Genomic DNA, 6,931 nt, shown 5'->3' with positions numbered 1-6,931 from the left:
TAACATGTGCACCTCACTTGGGGTTCCCATACATACACACCCCAGGCCTCAGAGGACTATGGCTTCCCAAGGTCAGGTCAGAAGAACAGATTTGAGAAGCCATCAACCATGCCAATGGGATGGAATAATTAGGAACCCTTCAGGTCCTCAGGTAAGTCCAGAGCATGCCTTGGATCTAATTCAATATTCACGCCCTCTTCCAGGCACAGCCCGGAACCCCAGAAGGCATAGAACATATTTGCCCAGGGCAAGACAGGGTGACCCTTAAGACCCTTAAGGGCTTTGGGCTCAGAACTCCTGGATTTGCATTCTGGCTCCACCATGTACTTTGTGACCTTGAGAAAGCCATTTGACTTCTCTGGGTCTCATTTTCTCAAATGTAGAAAGGGATTAATAATGATCCTTAACAGGACTAAATGAGACACCATCTATGCCTCGCACAACATCTATCTGAGCCTACAAAGTGCTCAAGAAATAGTAGTCATCCTTATTATTTTTATCGTCGTTATGATTGTTTTTCCCCAGATCAGCAGCCTCACTGGGCCCGCAGGGACCTCTCTCAGAGTAGGCTTTTGGGGAAGCCAGTGACCCAGCCTTTCCCAAGTTCCCATGAGCCCTTGAGGGGGTCAGAGTGCACGCGGTTTGCCGTCTGGCGGTTTAACTTGAGGGGACCCAGGTGCCGTGCAGCCGGAGGGTGGGCCTACATTTTGGACAGAGTTTGGCGACTCCAACTCCTCCGCCTTAGGTCCCTGGGTGTGAACCAGTCTTTTTTACAGACCGAGAGATAAACGACAAGGACTTGCCCTCGTCAGAGCTTTACTGACTCTGACTGAGGGTTAAAAATGAGGCTCACCAGCCGTTCTGCCTCGGTTTCTGCCAGTCACTGCTTCGCATGGCTGCCTCTGTTTCTCTTCCTGTCCTCTCTTCGCTGATCTAGACTCAGCCTGGTATTCTTGTCACAAGGTCATCTCCCAGGTGAGCTCAGCTCGGCGTGAAACAAAACAGCTCATCCGAAGGCACCACACTGTCTGCAGAGAGTAGGGGGACAGACCTCCTCGCTCTCCGGTCCTCTTACCCGTGGGCTCTTTGGGTTCCATATTGCAAAGCGGGGCAGGAAGGGTTTTAATCTAAGCTCTTGGAACCCTTGGGAAGGGAGTGGGAGCTGCCCCTCATTTGGGTCGCTGGGTGGTCTGCGCTGTCTAGGGGTCAACCACTCAGCCTTAAAAGATGTCTGGGCACAATTCATTTTCAAAAGGCTTGTATGTTTGTTATTTTTTCAACTTCGGTTTTAGATCCGTTTGGGTGTTCTCCAAAGGAGAGCCACGCGGCTTTGGCATTCCTCCCTTCTCTTTCCCACGCTCTCCGCCCTGCACCCAAGCATCCTGACTCCCTGCTCGGTGCATGCGTCGGAGGCGTTTTCGTGTGCTTGGGCCGCGGCACATATTTTATAAACACACGGTCAGTTTACACTGCCTGGGAACTTAGGGGCTTTCCTCTCTCCGGGAAACAGCTGTGAGGAGCTTGACCAACCTTTGCTTTGTGGAGAGTGAGACGTCGCCTCTGATCATACACGTGGGGCAGGTGCACTGGCTGAGTTCCTGTTGTTACGCCTGAGGATGCGCCCAGAAATGCTAAGGAGGGAAGCTCATTATGCTCTCCTCCCCCACTTCCAGTTTAATTGCTCATAAATGATTTTGCATACTACAAACCCCCATATCTGCTCATCTTCGTGCTATTTGCCAGTAGCACCTTCCACTACCTGACAGCCATGGGCCTCTGAGGTCACAGAATCATGGAGTCGTAAAGCTGGAAGGATTTTGAGAGTGTCATTCACCCAACGAACTAGATGAGCACTTACTGTGTGCAAAGCACTGGGCTGGACTCCATGAGTGAAGGAAGGTGAGCGAGACCAAGTCTCTGCCTTCCTAGGGCAACAGGCTTTCTGCTCTGCCATCACCTCCACCAAGCCTTCCGCTACGTCCCGCGGCAACCTCAGGTTGTCTTCCATTGTGGTCCCATATCCCTCTGCTGACCACTCTCGTGGCACCTGCCACACAGCACTGAAATGGTCTTCATGACTTTCTTCCCCATAGAACGTGAGCTTCCAGAGGGCAGGACCAGCCATGCTGGGTGGCACTCAGATTCTGCAGTTCGTATCACAAGGAGAAATAACAGAAGAAGAGAAATGCTTCAATTATTAGCCACTAATGATGATAGTCATTTGACTAACCACCAAAACAAGATGAGGTGGGTGGCTGCCTGAAGAAGAAGGAACTGGAGAAGGCTGAGGGACCAGCAATCTTGAGAGTCCAAGGAGAAATCATCAAAATGGGATCGTCTACTCAATCTACTGCTCCCTTAGCCCTTCTGCAAACCTTCTCCGTTATTGCTGGAGGAGGCTGTACTAGTTTGCTCAGGCTACCATAACAAAATACCACAGACTGGATGGTTTAAACAATAGAAGTTCATTTTCCCACAATATTGGAGGCTGGGAGTCTCAGACCAGGATATGGGTAAGATTTCTTCTCACGGCTACTCTCTTGGCTTGCAGATGACCACCTTTTCCTCCTTGTCTTCACGTGGTCTTTTCTCCACGCCTGTCTGTGTCCTAATCTCCTCTTCTGATACAGACACCAGTCCTAATGGATTAGCACTCACCTAGATGACCTCAGTTTACCTTAATTACCTTTTTAAAGTCTTGATTTCCTAATACAGACATATTCTGAGGTCCTGGTGATTAGGACTTCACCATATGAGTTGGGGGGGGGGAGAGATAATTCAGCCCATAACAGACATCAACACTGATGCTCACAGATGTCCCAGAGAGTTCCTGACAAAGGCCACAGCCAATCGATCCAGGGGCCAAGAAATAGGCCTGTGACTACCTCCCTCCTTGGATGACTTACAACCCTGGACATTCAAGGCTTCGTCTATCACTGATGACCAAATGTAAACATTTGGCCACCCCCACCTCTTATATGTGCCCCCTCAGCCCTTCCCCTCCCCATTGGTGCTACCCAAGTTTCTGTATTCGAGTCAAGGGCAAGAGCAGTGTCAATGTAGAGGAAATAAAGAGACAGACACCCCTAGTGACTAGGATGGAAAATGACAGCAACAGAGACAATTTGCAAAGAAACCTACTGGCTCACTTCCCGAGCTCATAAGCAAAACTGGAAAAAAGGTCCAAACACTCCAGCTAGATGGAGGAGAGCCAAGCCAGCAACAAGCACCAGCAGTGGATTGCTAACTGCCAGCCAGAGCCATGTGCTGCTGGACAGGAACCAAGATGGAGCAAAAAGAAAGTCCTGGCAGCAGGACGACCTTCCCCTCCTCAACATGGCCCTTGCTGTTGGCTTGTGCCAGATCCTAAGTCCTTAGCAGCCTCGGTTCCCAGGGATGTTCTTTACTGTTGGGTGCCAGTTGGCTAAACGTCACATTGGAAAGGAGTACGGGATGCAAGCTTCCAGGTGAACGGACTCATTGTAACCAGATTTGGCTTAGCTGGGCTGCACAATGCCAAGATACCGGGGTTGGGGGGTGGGGGTTGCTGATTCAGCACAGGCGGGTGAGGGCGGGACTGGAGCTGGAGCATGCCCACTACACACAGCGAGCGTGGCCTCGAGGTTCTCAGAGCTCAGCCTGTAAGCCAAAGTCAGTCCTCTGGAGGAAGGGAAGTCTACAGGCAGGCTTCCCAGCCACCCCTGAGCCAGGTCTCAAGGTACAAAGTTCTAGAGGACTTGCAAAAACCAGATGTGGACTTCTTCAGTAGGTATTAAAACGTCTTCCAAAACCATCGACTGGTCCAGACAACATGCTCCTCCATCTCATCCTGAAATTGCATCAAGGGCAGGGTAGACCAAGCTAAGAAGCTCTAGCTCTGGAGCTGTATCAGGAGATAACAGCCAACAACCTTCCCAGGGCCATGTAGCACTCTGGGGTTCACCTGGAGAAAGCCACATTTTTCACGCAGAAGCTAAGAATGGGGAGAAAGAAGGCAGTGAGCATGGTAGGGAGTGGACCCTAACTTAGCAGAGACTTTGGGGGAGATAAAACAAGAGGGGATGTGACTAGAGATCATCTCACAAGAACTAAGCCTCAAAGCTCACAGGAGCTGCAGGTAGAAGTACTTAGCCCACCTTCGGTTTTCCCCTTCAATAGATAAGAACAGAAAACAGCGTCCACACAATCTGAGATAGGAGTCTGTCTGCCAGGAGGTGGGAGAGATTCCACTGGCGACCTGTGACCCCATTTATTCACTCATTCAGCTCTTCTTTGTTGAGTATCCAACTTCTGCCAGCCACTGTGATGGGTGGTAAACAAACTCTCAGGCACTAGCCTCGTGAAGCTTACATTCTACAAGAGGGAAAAGAAAACAATCAGTCACACAATTCAAAGTATTTATAATTGTGGCAAATGCCACCAAGAGCTTTGAGGATGATGCCAGAACCCAGGCTGGGCAGCCTGGGAAGGCTTCCTTAGAAGTGACAGCTCAGCTGGGCTTTGAAGAGTGCATGGGAATTGCCTAGATAAAAGGATGGGATATGGGTAGGGGAGAATATGCCAAGAAAATAAAAAAAAGTACCATATGTAAAGGCCTTGAGGTTGGAAAGAGCACTTAGGCCTCCTCTCTCATCTAATGACTTGGAAGTGTGTTAGGTCCCTCGCAATCCGAAAACTCTAATCTGGACAATTCAAGAGGTTACTCTGCTTCTAGTGAGTAGAGCTAACCAACTGATCTGCAAAGATAAAGTTTAGGTTTGCATTTGCGTGTGCAGAAGGGCAAGACGTCCCTGTGGGCTCCCACGTGGGCCATACATTAGATGGCTCCAGACCACTCGGCTTGCAGGAAAGAGAAAGTGAGGCTGACTTCTCCAGCGGTGCTACACACTGAGGCTTGCAAAAGGTGGGGAGGTGTGGCAGGTCACGGCCACTTTCTTTTATGGTACCACTGAGGCCAAGCTCACAGGACTTAAAGAGTGCAGAAGCTGCTGGGGGTCGGCCTCTTTCCATCTCTGAAACTCAGTGGTTCACTGTAAATTTCATCACAAACATGGCCCCTTGTCCACTCACCCAAAAGGAATCTCTAATCCCTCCATCTGGTAGGATTCCCCCTAAACTGTCCCCAAGCATGGAGGAGGGATACAGGGAAGATACTTCCAAGCCCAGAGACCTTCAGAAAAAAGTCCAGCAAATCCCTCTCCCACCTCTGAGCCCACTATCATCCCTGGCACCCCAATCTCAATCTCGATTTTAATGTCCAAGGCTCAAAGACTGTCTCAGAAGTCACCAGTAAGGGTAGAGCGGTTCTGGACGAGTCCACACTGCCTCACTCCTGCTGGGCTTCCTCCCCATTTGCCTGTGAGAAACGGTTCCCGAGGGCAGCCCCTGACACCGCCCAGGCCCCCTCCTGCCCCAAAGCCTGGATTCACACCACACAGTCTCATCTCACACACATGCAGGACTGATGACAGACCTACCATCCCACCCTCGGGCTTCCCAGGACTTCATCTAGTGTGGAACAGAGATGGAGAAATGGCTGTAGCATCCTGCAAGAGGGAAAAGGTAAGTCCCATCTGAGCTTCAGACCTTCTGCAGGAGCTGGACGTCCACACTGCCCACCCCCACCACTTGGCGCGTCCTAGGCACACACGTGCACACACGCATCTGTCCCCCTAAATGCTCACTGCCACTGCGGGGGGGCGGGCACTGGAAGGAAGGATGTCTACCTTATCTTATCTTCACCTCTTCCTAGTCTGAGGCTGGGGGCTGGGGGCTGGGTGCACAGGAAGACAGCCAACCTGAGTCAAGGGCTTGTTGCCACTTGGAAACATTCTCATTTAGAACCTTCCTGCCGGGGCGCCTGGGTGGCTCAGTTAGTTAAGCGACTGCCTTCGGCCCAGGTCATGATCCTGGAGTCCCGGGATCGAGTCCCACATCGGGCTCCCTGCTCAGCGGGGCGTCTGCTTCTCCCTCTGACCCTCTTCCCTCTCGTGCTCTCTGTCTCTCATTCTCTCTCTCTCAAATAAATAAATAAAATCTTAAAAAAAAAAAAAGAACCTTCCTGCCTTTGGGTGCAGCAGAGCGGCCAGGGCCAGGCCCCGGGAGCTCTGCGAGGGCTGCTCAGGAAGCACAGACACAGGCACCCACACAGGGCGCACACTCAGGAACTCAAGACACTGTGTCGGGCCCCCTGCAGCCTGTCCGACGGGCAGCCCTGTGCAAGGGAGCGAGGGCACCTCTAGCAGGCAGATGTGGGGCAGCCCCAGTCTTAGTGAAGCTCCACCCCTCCATCTCTTCCTCACTAACTCGGACACTCTAAGTTGGGATGTTTGTGCATTTTCTTTGTGTGTTTAACCCAAAGCACCCTTCCAACCCCTGGGCACTAGACACAGTAGATTTCCACTTCTTTCCCAGCTGGGGCTCTTGCAGCCCACAGTTCTTGACCTAGTTACTCTTCAGCACATGTCTACAGAAGAGTAGTACACATGGCCACTCCCCAAGCCCCTCCTCGGACCCCTAGACAGACCCTCCTCCCCCCAGTTGCAGCAGGAGGAAGCACCACAGTGACAGAGCTCCCCCTACGGACAGCTCACCATGGGGACCGGCCCAGGAAGGCTCGTGGGATGTCTCTCCCCCAGTCACCATTTTGTGAAATTAGGTTCCAGGAATATCTTCCAGCTCCCCCTCAATCCACCACTCCCAAATTATGGCGGCTTCATCTGGTAAATCTGCAGAAGCAGAGCCCTTTGTATCACTTCCCAGGCTCCGCAGACAACACAGAACTTCAAGCAGAACTTGAAATGACACCCAGGACAGGCCCTTAACCCAGCACAGGTCCAGACTGATGGGATGTGTTCCAGGGTCCTCAACTGTGCCAACCTCAAAGAGTTATGTGTGCCAGGTGACTCCATTAAGTGCCCACGCTGACTGC

This window comes from Halichoerus grypus, chromosome 11, assembly GCF_964656455.1.
Source record: "Halichoerus grypus chromosome 11, mHalGry1.hap1.1, whole genome shotgun sequence".
NCBI classification, from domain to species: domain Eukaryota; kingdom Metazoa; phylum Chordata; class Mammalia; order Carnivora; family Phocidae; genus Halichoerus; species Halichoerus grypus.
The sequence above is the reverse complement of the archived record's forward strand: the minus strand, read 5'-3'. Positions refer to the sequence as shown.